Source organism: Dipodomys merriami, unplaced genomic scaffold, assembly GCF_024711535.1.
Source record: "Dipodomys merriami isolate MVZ:Mamm:240054 unplaced genomic scaffold, mDipMer1.0.p SCAF_187, whole genome shotgun sequence".
Lineage (NCBI taxonomy): Eukaryota > Metazoa > Chordata > Mammalia > Rodentia > Heteromyidae > Dipodomys > Dipodomys merriami.
This window is the reverse complement of record NW_027203237.1, coordinates 2,034,791-2,048,618: the sequence shown is the minus strand read 5'-3', so window position 1 is coordinate 2,048,618 and position 13,828 is coordinate 2,034,791.

Here is a 13,828-nt window from a genome sequence, read left to right as displayed (position 1 = left end):
CCTTTCTCCCCCATCCCCTCAAGCCTAACCCCCTCCTCTCTTTTCTCAATTTCATAGCATATGCATTGAATATTATTACTAATATTCCCTCTTCCCACTATTCACTCATTTCCCCTCCAATTCACTTCCCAACCCCAGCACTATATAAGTGCCAGTTTCCTGGTAATCAGTTTGTTGGACTTAAAGGTTTACAAGGAACTAGAATGGATGCTGTCCCTCAGCTCTTCAGCTAAAACGTAGAGCTCTACCACTTGAGACACAGTACCACTTCCATTTTTTGGTGGTTTATTGGAGATAAGAGTCTCACGGACTTTCTGGCCTTGGCTGGTTTTGAACCACGATCCTCAGATCTCACCCTCCTGAGTAGCTAGGATTATAGGCATGAGTCACCAGCATCTAGCTTATTATATTATTTTTTAAAGAATTCCATCCTTTGTTTAATACATTTGTTTGCACTTGTATGCAACCCTATATATGTTTACTTGTACCTTTATAAATTTTTTCTAGATTCCACAGATGAGTAAGAACACGTATCCTTTGTGTCTCAGACTGACTTACTTCTACAATAAATTTTGATCAGGTCCATCCATTTATTTGCAAATCAAGTAGATTTATCTCTAAGTCATATCTATAAGAATATAAAAATGTACTTCTTTCTTCATTATATCACAGACATATGGGCTCTTTCAAGTTTTGAGCTAGTATAAGAGTTTCCATAGGCATTTATTTGCATAAGAATCTCAGCATAGACGTTAGTTTTCATATCTTTTAGATAAACATCTACCTATGTACTCTAGACTGATAATATTCACATATGCTCATACATATTCGAGACATATATACATATACTCACACATACATAGAGATCAAGGAGCTGTGGCACACACCAGTAATTCTAGCTACTCAATAGTTCTGAGATCTAAGGATTGTCTGTCAAAGAATCTTGGCATCCAAGTCCTTGAGGCTCTTTATCTTTAACCAACCAAAAGCCTAAGCGGAGATGGTATAGAGCACCAGCCTTGAGAAAAACCCCATCAAGGGAGGAGGCAGGGCAAGGTCCTGAGTTGAAGCCTTGATAGTTGTGCTCATGCATGCACATTTATTTAATTTAAATGCTTTACATCTTTTAAACATATTATTAATTGGTTGTCTTTCTTGTAAGAAATCTTTATATCACATGCATATGTTTTACCAGCTACTTATTTGATCTATTTTTATTGTCTTTTCCTTATTTTTTCCTTAACTTTTTTGAATGCATTTTTAGATTTGTGATGTGTGACTTACATACTTCTTTATACCTTGCACATATACTTTAGCCCTTTAAATGTCTGTAATGAACACTATTATGTTGCTTGATACTCTTCAAAATGTTTTACAGGTTTGACTCTTGAAGTCTATGAATAATTTCTGAGTTAAATTTTTAATGATATCAGGCAAGCATCTCATTCAGCTAGGAATCAGGTAGCAAAATTCAGTCAACCGGGTGGCTTACCTGGTACCCTTCATATATCACATGTCTGATGTATAGGAAGAGTGGGCTGGGAAGATGGCTCAGTGGTAGAGTGTTTGCTTTGCATGCATAAGGCCCTGGGTTCGATTCCTCAGCACTACATAAGCAAAAAGAAAAAAGCCAGAAATGGCGCTGTGGCTCAAGTGGTAGAGCAGTAGCCTCGAGCTGAAGAGCTGAGGGACAGGCCCAGAGTTCAGGCGCCACAACTAGACCCCTCCCCCAACAAAAAAAAAAAAGAATGTGAAGAGCAAGAATGAGTTGCTAATACAATGTCTTGAAGCATCTTCTTCTAGCTGGGAGATGTCATCCTCCTTCATACTCACATAGTGACTTGTTGAAAAGCAGATCTCGTCTTTTGTTCCTTACTATTTGAATATTAAACCAACCAGCAGAGCTTATCCTCAAACATTATCTGAACCAAGTTTACTCTTAATATTTTTACCTGCCAAATCCTGGGTCATAAGATTTCACATAGGAACTGAAGCACCAGACCAGTCTACCAAATGAAGAGCTTGTACTTATTTGATTTTCATACGGATATTTATATAAATATTTACAAAGCATTATTTGTTATGATTAATATTCCAACCTCATTTAATTTTTTGACGCTCATTTGGCCAATCACTATTTCTGTACTTGTTTCTGACCTGCACTTAATGCAGAGATGGCCAAATATAATTCTGTTAGAACAATATTTTGTGTGTTAAATCAGCCCAGTATATAATTTAAGATTAAATTTTCATTACTTTGAAAATTTTTTGAATAATATTGAATACTAGTAATTTTGTATATTTCTTCAAATAATGATGTCTAGATTTAGCATAAAATTTTGAAATGAATTTATGTTTTTCAGTTTGAAAGTTAAGAACATTAATATAAAGAACATACATATATACAAAATAGTGATTTATTTAGGCATAATGAAAAAAAATTGTTATTTGCAAGAAAAGGAGCTGAACTTGAGATTATCCTATTATATGGTGTGAGACAATCTCTCAAAGACAAATGTCACATTTTCTTTCATGAAAAGGGACATTTTAAGGCCTTCTTAATATTCATTACAGATTTTTCATAGTTTGCATTTATCAGCTTATAAAAAGGTTCTGTTTGTTTGGTTTTGAGTGTGTGTGTGTGTGTGTGTGTGTGTGTGTGTGTGTGTGTGTGTGTGTGTGTGTGTGTGTGTGTGTGCCAGTCCTGGGGCTTAAACTCAGGGTCTCCATGCTTTCTTTGAGATATTTGTTTTCTGTTAGCTTTTCTTTTATTTGACTCATAACTAGGGCTTTGCCTTTTGCATCAAGGTTTCACTTAGAGTTTTTTGGTGATCGAGTGGAGAAAAAAGTCTCATGAACTTTCCTATTAGGCTGGCTTCAAGCCGTGACCCTAAGTTATCAGCGTCCTGAATAGCTAGGATCACAAGCCTGAGACACCAGTGCATGGCTGAAAAGAAGCTTTTTAGAATAAAAAAGATGAAGAAACATGGATAAAAACCTTAGGTTAACTATGAAACAGTAAACAAAACTAAATATCTGAGCTGGTTTCAAGAGGAATTTCAGACTACCAAAGCATTAGGAAGCCTACTTCAGATATAATAACAGATTTCCTCCTAAACTACAGAAAGATACAGTCATTCAAGAACCAAAAGGTGAAATGACACCAGTCAGATTGAATTCAGGAAAGTGTCCATATTGCAGTCACTCAAGAAAATTGTAAAGAAACAAATAGCTCATAAGCTTTTACCAATTCACCATACAGCAGACTTCCCAGCAGCAATCTTATAGTAGAATTTAATGAGGTTTTAGAGTACTGAAGAAAAATTCGAAAAGAAATTGCCAATGAAGACTACAGACATTGAAAAACAACTTTTATATATGAATGAGACACAAAAATATTCCCAGAACAACAAAGATGAAAGGATTTATCTCCACTAGTAACATGTTATTTTACTCATGTATAGAATCTAAAACAATGTACAAATTGAGAATATAATGATACTTACAGGAGCCTAAGAATAATAAAGGTGGTGGATGTATGGAACAAAATTGATACGTACATAGGAAGGTATGGTTCACTGTGATAAATTTATTGAATATGCTACTGCGGTGTAGAGTGATTATAAATAACCATTACATACTCTTCACTTAAAAAGTTAGAAAAAGTATTTTCAAAGTTTTCATCAAAAACAAGTGACAGAAATATCAGGAGAAATATTTACCTTAAATTGAACTTTATACAATATCTCCTGGTATAAAAATATCACCTAATGTCCAATAAATATGAATCATTAGCATTAAGAAGTAAAATTCAGGGCTGGGAAGGTGGTTCAATGGTAGAGTGCTTGCCTTGCATGCCTGAAGCCCTGGGTTAAATTCCTCAGCAACACATAAGCAGAAAAGGCCAAAGTGATGCTGTGGCTCAAGTGGTAGAGCACTAGCCTTGAGCTAAACAGCTGAAGGACTTTATCTATAATTATGCATTGAAAACTGAGTTAAATTTTCCAGTTTTGTGAAATTTTTATTTGTCCAAGGTATTTGTATACCTTAATTGTTTGGTACAAAATTTATTGAAATACTGTATCTATAGAAATGTATATACCAAAACTCTAAAACTCTGACTTTGTCTCACCAAGTTAGTACAGGTGTTTAAGAAAGTCCTAAGTCAGTAAATATACCTCCACTAATAATGCAGCAGCTCGTGTATGCCACCTTCTTGTTGAGTTACTTTTTTCCCCAAATAACTTGCTGAATTCACAGGAACTGATATTTTCCAGTTCTTAAATTTGATGAATTGTTAGTTCGCTTTGAATTCTTACACCTAGTGTTATATTCCTGAATGGAATATAGATCTTGCTCATAATGACCAAACTTCACTATGTATATATTCAATTCCAGAAGAAGCCTAGAGTGTCACAAAAGCCACTGATTCTTAATATTTTGTCCCATTCATTTCAGGATATTGAATCTTGGTACAAACTTAAGATTATTGATTAGGTTGTGAAGAAAGCAAACTGAAAAATTCCATATGGCATTATTTTTAATGAGAGGTTATAAGTAGTGAGGCTATACCAGCTATGGCTATACCAGTCATTTGGGGGAAGATGGTTGAGGGCTTGTTCTCAGTGTGCCTGTAACACAGTCCTTTTTTTACTTCCACATTTAGTTATGTGTTTGCTTCATTCAGTTTGATTGAAAATGGATTATATCTGGGTCTTTCTAGCTCAGAAAGATCACAGGAGATGTGGTCCTCACTTCAGGATAATTTTATTTTTCTTGATATAATGATAATATATATTCCTTCACTTTATTATTTATTTTTAATTCTACTCATGACTATACATAAACATGTATTTCAACATCTTTAATCCTTCTTCATTCTCTTTCCTTCTATCCACTTGTCTCCACAAACAATCCCAATATTAAAATCAAATTCTGCCTCTTTCTCTCTGTCCTCTCTCTGTTATGGGTGTGTATCTATATATGAATGTATAATGTGTGTATGTATATATCTCTTTAAATTTATATTATTTCAATCTGTGTAGATTCTACATATAAGACAAAGCATAACATATTTGCCGCTCTGAAGCTGGCTTCCTTTGATTAATATAATGATCTCAAGTTTCATTCATTTTTCCTGAAAATCACATAATTTCCTTCTTTAGAGCTGAATGATACTCCATTGTATATTGTTTCCCTCTTTATTAGCATATATTATGGATGCAAATGGGCTTAATTATGCTACTTTCTCTCATGTGTCCAGGGTAACCTGATCAAATCCACTCCCTCTAACATTGTCCTTCATAATTTGCTCATTAAACCCATCTTAACAAGTTTCAATTTTCTGTTTGCATACATGTATGTAAAGTATTTTGACTATATTCATCCTTCTTCACCTACTCTTGCCCACATACTTATTTTCCCATCCACTGGCACCCACCAACCAACAGAGCCCATCTTATATTCCTCTCATTCATCCATTCATCAGTTGTAGAGCATCTAGGCTGCTTCTGTAGCTTAGCTATGATGAAAAGCACTATACTAACCATGAGTTGTTCAAGTGTGTTTAATGCATGCTAACTTACATATTATCAATAAACAAAGATCCAGACCAGAAGTCAACAAATTTATCTTAGAACTAAACAATGCCATGGATGTAATGACTTAAACAGACATCTCTAGAGTATTTCACCCAACTGCAAAAGATTACACATTCTTCTAGTCATCAATGGAACATTCTACAAAACAGATCATGTGTTAGGCCATAAAAATCTTTAAAAATCCCGGAACCTTTGGGATATGTTAAAGTCAGTAATTTAAAAAATGTTTATGGCTATAAATACCTAGATAAGAAAATCACCAACCACAAACAACCACACATGCACCTTACATAAATAGAAAACTCAAGCTAATAGTTTATTTGAAGCTATTTGGGCATTGGTCTGTTCATATGTGAAAATGGAACTAAGAGAGATAGGGTTGAACTATTGCAGGATAACATTAGTCAAGAGATATTGTAATCATAAACTGGAATGATAATTGAAAACTTATTGTATAAATAGCTAAACACAATGCAAAATGAACATGCCAAATGAGTAGTCGGAAAAAATAATTAAATATTAGGGGAGAAATCAATTAAATGGAGACCAAGTAAGAATGAATCAATCAACAAAACAGTCCATCTTTTAAAAGATCAGCAAAGCTGACAAATGTTAAGCTGAACTAAAAAAAAGAAAAACAAAGAGAAAACTTTGCCTTTGTTGTCTACTGGAGCAGCCAGAATATTTGAATTTACCTATTGGATTTTGTTTTCATTTTAGATTTAAAAGTTAGGGAAAACCTTCCATATTTTGAACCATGTCCCACATGAATAAAATAAGAGTATATTATACCTTTCCTTCAGTGGATAAAAAATGAAATACTATTAAGTCATTTTTTAATTAAAAGAGACCATTATGATGATTATTGGCAAAGTAGTTTGGCAAGTGCCCGAAGTCTCCTACTTAGGAGCACAGAAAATTATTTGAAAAATTAGAAGGCTCATTTAAAAAATGGAAACTGTCATGAAGGCAAAGTATCAATCTTATCAATACAAGAGGAATAAGAACAAAAGGAAAATAAAAATCACTGTCAATCATTGCTATGGCAACAAGGAAACCCAAATTGATTGCAGCTAACAGCAAAAAATTACTTTTTGCTTGTATTTACAGATGCTTCAGTGGTCACCTGCAACGGCTCTAGTTTTTCTACATATCATCTCATTCTAGGACTCAAGATGAAGGAATAGCCAAACATCTCCAATACATTTAAAGTGTTTCTTAGGTCTAGTGTATAAGCCTGTTCACCGTCTATTAGCCAAATCAGATTGGTGCTCATGCCCAGACCAACTACAGCTGCCAAGCACACTCTATGAACTGCAATGGCAATTTGGGAGAATATGATGTGAAGAATATGACTCTCCTAAAAACCAGATTAGGAAAATGGCATACCACTGTATTTTCTGTTTTACATTGATGATATAAATAATTTTTCTAAAGAATTTCTACATTCTTGATTTATTCATAAAACACACTTTCCCGTATTGATTGAATTATACCACAAAGACAGGGCAAATTCCAAGCCCAGCAAAACAGACTGAGCTGAAAATCAAGCACATGTTGAAGTGAAGGAAGAGTACCAATTCAGACCCCACATTAAAATTCAATCAAATAAGTCATGCACACTGAAAGAACACATGGGTAAAGAACATTCTTACCACCAGGAAAAAAGGAGCAGTTGGTTTTGAATTTTTTGTCTTTTTTTTCATTTGAGCTCTGTGTTAAAAAATCTAAAATATTAATCAAAGAATGTAGGATGTAGAATCACTGACCTAGCCACAAGTAAATTATATATACATATATATATATATATATATATATATATATATATAAACATAGACATTCTAAAAATCTATACATTCTTTGCTTTATTGAAGTTATAACATATATTGGTCCTGTTAGAACATGGCCATTGGATAGCCATGATAGAAGGTGGACGTTTACAGCCATGTCTTAAAGTTTCCTTTAACACAACTGAAAATAAACATTTTCAAAAGATTTACCACTAATTAAAATTCAGCCATCATGACAGAGAATAACAAAATCATGAAATATTAGCTTTTCAAGGCCTTCACACTTAGCAATATTAATAAGATGTAATAAGGTTTTTAATAATGACAATGAAATGATAAAACCTTGATAGAGAAGCAAGTATTATTAAAATAATACAAACCTCTGAAATCAAAATATTGGTTCCAGTAGTTAAAATGAATTTATAACAATTGATTATAGTGATTTGCTATTATAGGAAACATTTCTGCAAATATCTACACATATGTTGTTATACAAATATTTGTAAATGCTTAATTACACATTCATATTTTATGCACAGTTGTATTCCTTTAAATCTTTCCTGAGTTCTCTAATAGATTTACATTAAATTTCATAAGAACCTAGCCAAATTTTTCACCAAGTTTCTACAATATTACTATCACAATTCATGTACATTTTTTTTTTCATTTTAAAACTCAGGTATAAGCATTCCAAACATTCCTCAGTTTTCATACCTCAGTTTCGATCTTTTGACATTATTAGAATATTCAGCGTTGGCTCTTCGAATGCACGGGCCCTGATGAATCTCTTCAGGTTACTATTTTCTTAATATAAGCAATAAATTTTTAATTATTAATAGTTGTTTCATAGAGAGTGATATCACTAATCTCAAAATGACCTACTAATGAAGAAGACTGATTGTCTTCTGAACCTGTACATGAAGTTCATAAAGAGTAACCAGATAGATGACTGGCTTCCATATTTGAAGAATGGAGTATAGATTGAGTGAAAGAAAAATCAAATCAAATAAATTATTATTAAATATTATTCTTAAAATACAATAAGATAAACTACATTAAAAATAAAGTTGTACAAATATGTAAATGAGAGAGACATATTTATATGTTTAGAGCAATGGAAACAATAGATGTGATAAATTATTTGAAGAGACAATGGAGGATTTATTTTAAAAAAGAGAAAGAACACTAAATTCCATAAAAATCTGAAAGTTTAGGGAAATAAATTTTTATTGATGATACCATTGGACACATGATGATATACAGAATTCAAAAATAAGGGAATTTGCTTAATTGAAGAATAAGGCAATTCTACTTATAGTAGACTATTGTGGTTTTTTCCTTCTTTCACCTCCTCCTCTTCCTTCTCTTCCTCCTCTACTTCCTCCTCCTCCTCTTTCTCCTCCTTTTCTTTCATTGTGATAATGTCTTTTCCTTGCACTCTACCACGTGAAACAAGTAAGCAGTACTTTTGTTTAATTTTGTCTATTAGATAGTATCACTAACTTTAAAATAGTCTCCAGTCATAATTACCCTGATTTTCCCTTCTGAGTAGTTGTCATTACAGACCTGTATGACTATGCATGGCTATTTAAAAATGTATAAATAGGTAGTTAAATTTGAGACTCCTTTCTGAAAGGAATGTAAATTGCTCAAGAAATAAGAGCAAAAATTGAAAATGCTTTTGCATCAAATTAAACAACTTCTGGACATCAAAGGAACTAAGTATTCGAATCTAAGGAAAATCAATAAAATGGAAGTAAATGTTTTCTAGCTATTTGCCAAGTAAAGGACTATACTTTAAAAAAAAAATTCAAAAAGCTGAAAACTGAAGAAAAGAATTCAGTTTGTAGCTGGACAAAATAAATGATCAGACAATTCTCAATGAAGTATATGTGGACAATAAATGGAAAAAATACTCAAAATCCTTTGTCATAAAGAAATTGAAATGATAAAGATATTCCATCTCACTACAATCAGAATAGCAATCATTAAGAAAACAAGCAGCACTAATGTGAGCTGAATAAAATATAAATCAGTGAAGCCACTGTGAAAACCAGTATGAAGAGTCTTCAAAAGTCTGAAACTGCCATATTTCTTGCTATAAAACTCCCAGGTATGCATCCAAAGGAATATAAGTAAGCATTCAATAGAGACACACCTGCACACTCATGTTTATATTAGTAATATTCAGAATAGCCCAACAAAAGAATCAGAGTATGTGTCTATCAGGCAACAAATAAATAAGATAGATGATAGATGGAAAGATAAAAAAAGTAATATATCGGTTAAATAATGATATTGATTGAATCTTTCTACAACATATGCATATATCACTTAATATACATATTTTTTATTTGTCAACTAAAATTAACAAATATTTAATGAGGAAATTGTATAGAAATTCAGAATCAAGCTGAGCCATATGTACTGAATAAGTAGCCACACTGCATCAAGAGCATTTAAGAAATGAGAAAAAAGTGAATATTTGGAGACAGCACATGTTTTCAGGAAGGAGACAAGGGAGAACAAAGAATAAGAGTAAAGAATGAGTGAGAGAGTGAGAGAAAGAGAGAGAGGAAAAGAGAGAGAAACGTGAACAGAGAGAGCAGCACAGAGAGATGGAAGAGAAGGATTTTCCACTTGTTAAAATTCTCAGCTTTTATCTCCGTTTTTAAGTATCCCAGTTGTTCGGGAAAAATAAAAAATAAATATTCGGAAGTGAAAATACCGACCAAAAGAGAAATATAAACAACCTGTTGAAAATTCTTTCCCTTGTCCTTAGTCAACTAGACTATAATTACAAAATCTGAGTAAAGCACTTTCTCCTCGGATATTTTTAAAACAAACAAAAATTATAGGATTCATACAGAGATAATATTTTAAAGTGCTAGACATTCGCACAAAACAAATAACAGATGATAATGGGATGAAAACTGAGAAGATCTTAAAGCATACATGAAACAAGCATTGGAATATTTTGCCACTCTGGGCAAAATGCAAGCCTACTGAGAAAGGCACACGAAAGAAAAGGAATGGGCAAACAGAAAGCATAGTTATATAACTTAGAAAATGACAGATATTAATGAAAAAATTCAGAAATAAACCCCAAACCAGGAAAGAGAAAGATAACAATCTAACACACAAAGGATAATGGTAAAGTAATGAAAGACAAAGTTTCACCTTGGTTTTAGAAGGCATGAAGAAAATGAAAACAATAGAACAAAAAATCCCCTGAATTTATAAAAGATATAGAAATACATACTGAATGTTTACAGTATATCAGAGGAAAATTTACCAACTGCATTCAGCAATATATATTGATACACAAGTAGAGGGATAAGAAGATAATCTGTTGTGAGCTCCAGCTAAATTTTGTCAGGTGTAGCTGGCAATGCAGCCTGGTTTCTGGAAATATTCCTTCCGGAAACATGTGCTAAAAAAGGATACATAAAGTATCTGCTTATTATGCGTAGACAGTTATTTTATAACATATTATACCTATATGAGCATAAAATATATGCATTCTAAGAGAGCTCTATTATTTCTAGTAATACATAGTGTTATATTGCTTATGACTTATTATTGCTTATTGCCAGTTAGTACTAAGGGAAAGACCCACACATGTATCTGTTCCCCAAAGATGCAGTAAGGAAGTAAAACAGAAACTCTGTTTACAGAAATTGTGCTGGGAATGTAGCTCAGTGTACTTAACATGCATAAAACTAATGATTCTACTTCCTAAACCAAATCTCATAGATGTTAGATAGAAAAGCATGTAGAGAAGGACAGACAGTCAGATAGATGGATGATAGATTTTTTTCACAATTTTGGGGGCTACAAAAGTAAAGATTTTTAAATTATTACTTCTTGCTCTGGGCTGTATTAAAAGGGTCTGTTGTGAACTTCCTTTTCCTTGAATTCTAGATGACTATCATCTTCCTGTTCTGAATTAATTTCAATGATTATCTCCTTGTCCAAACTTTCTTATTTTTAAGGAAATTAGTCATATTATATTAGGCTCCTTATTTTTATTTATTATATATTTTTATTGTAAAGATACTGTACAGAGGGTTTACAGTTACATGAATAAGGTAATGAGTTCATTTCCTATAACTAGACTCCTTTTTAATGATATAACTGAGCCAATTAACTATGAAGATTCCGCTAGCAAAGAAATTTCTGTGAGATTAACATCTAAATACATGCAATATATGCAGTTTAGCCATGTCACAAATAATAATAACCACAATTAAAATAACAGCAGTAATAAATACCTCTTGAAGAAGGTGATATTAAGACAAAATCATTCTTATCAAACACAGAGGGAAATCTGGGAAATACGAAGCTGGCCAGCCTACCTTGGTCTTTCTCTGTACTTTTTTTTGGGGCGGGAGGGCCGTCATGGTGCCTGAACTCTGGGCCTGGGCGCTGTCCCTCAGCTCTTCAGCTCAAGGCTAGCGCTCTACCACTTGAGCCACAGCAACACTTGCAGGTTTTTTCTGCTCATGTGGTGCTGAGGATTCGAACCCAGGGCCTCATGCATGCAATGCAAGCACTCTACCACTGAGCCCCCTTCCCAGCCCCTATCTGTACTTTCTCTAATATATTCAAAGCCCTGTAAGAAATTTCATTTCCAGATTTGTGCTCCTTGTTATTTCCTTATTTTGTCTGTGTGCACAGATTTTTGATACTAAATTTTTCTTGGACATCCTTAAGAATCCAACACTTCAGACATGAACATATGTCCCTCAAGGATGTCTGCAAACGCTGTGTCTCCAAGACCATGCCAAGTCTCTAAAATTCTATCTGAATAGACTATGGAGGTTCCAAATATTCCTTTGCTTCAAACCCCTTAAAATAACCGTATTTTACTATTGCCATACTCTACTTTTGCCAAATAAGTATCAAGTGTCATAATTCTTTGGAACAATTTCTTTTCATTGTTGTAAAAGCTGACGGAAAAATTTCAAGTTGGAGAATACTTTTAGATTTAAGAAGTCTAATACTGTGTTTATGCAAGCTTCATTTCTTAAGCTGGGTGGTAAATTTTAAAATTCTCATTAATCTTTCTGAAGCCAAGTTCTTTCTAAATAAGAAGTAAAGCATATAAAGGATTTCTTAAAAGAAAAAAAAAGCAGACACATTTATTTAGAAAGTAAAAAGAAGGCACATTTCATTTTAAATTTTAATAAAGCCAGAACATTTTGTTTCTGAAGTTCATAGCTAAAATACAGTGCTTGGGATTAAATTTATCAGTAGCAAATATGAGCAAGAGTAAAGTACACATGTCTATGATATCTGTCAGGAGGTGGAGATGTGAGGATCTCAGATCAAAGCCAACCTGTACAGAAATGTCTATGAGACTCAATTCCAATGAACCCACAAAAAGCCACAGGTGGTTTCCCTTATTTGCAACAACTAGTATATGTCTGAGACAAGCAGAAAAAGTCAGATAAGGTGATGTTAAGTGAAATTAACCCCAAGATAAGGACACAATTTTTTTTTCTTGCTTGCTATTGCTTCTAATGTATTTATAAGGTACCATGCGATTTTTTTGTTGCTTTGTATGTCCTCTTGCACGGTATAACCCCTGTTTTCACTGTATTTGGTGTTGGTATAATTTGTAAAGGGGAAGGGAAAAAGCAAATTGTTTAAATAGGGATATAGATTGACCCATTGCAACAATGAGATGTACAAGACGCTATGTGGTAAAACAAACTTTACAATTTAGGTGGGGGGAATGGGAGAGTGTAGTTGTGGAAGTGGGAGGGAAGGGATGATAGGGGAAAAACAAAGGAGGAGACAAGAATGCTTGATAAGAAATATACTCATTATCTTGCTCATGTAATTGTAACCCCTCCTCTGTATAGTATTCTCACAATTAAAAAAAAAAACTTATTAAAAAAAAAGCCAGAGTGGACTGGTGTCTCAAGTGAAAGAGTATCACTCTTGACTAAAGAAGCAAAAGTACAGTGCCTAGGTTCTAATTCAATCCCCAGTACCTGCAAACACCAACACACACACACACACACACACACACACACACACACACACACACACACACACACACACACACCTCTAAACAATGTAATATAGAATATGAGTCAAATTTTACATGATTTGTGAGTCTGTGGGTTGAAGTTATCTTGTATTTATTTGCAGGCTTTACACATATTCTGCAGAGAAAGCCAATGGAACCTTTGTTCAAGGTATATTTTTGCTATCATCCTATCAATTTTTTGTGTTTTTTTTTTTTGTTTGTTTTTTGGGTCCGGTCGTGGGGCCTGAACTCTGGGCCTGGGCGCTGTCCCTCAGCTCTTCAGCTCAACGCTAGTGCTCTGCGCCTTGAGCCATAGCACCACTTCCGGCTTTTTTCTTTTTCTTATGTGGTGCTGGGGAATCGAACCCAGGGCCTCAGGCATGCAAGGCAAGTGCTCT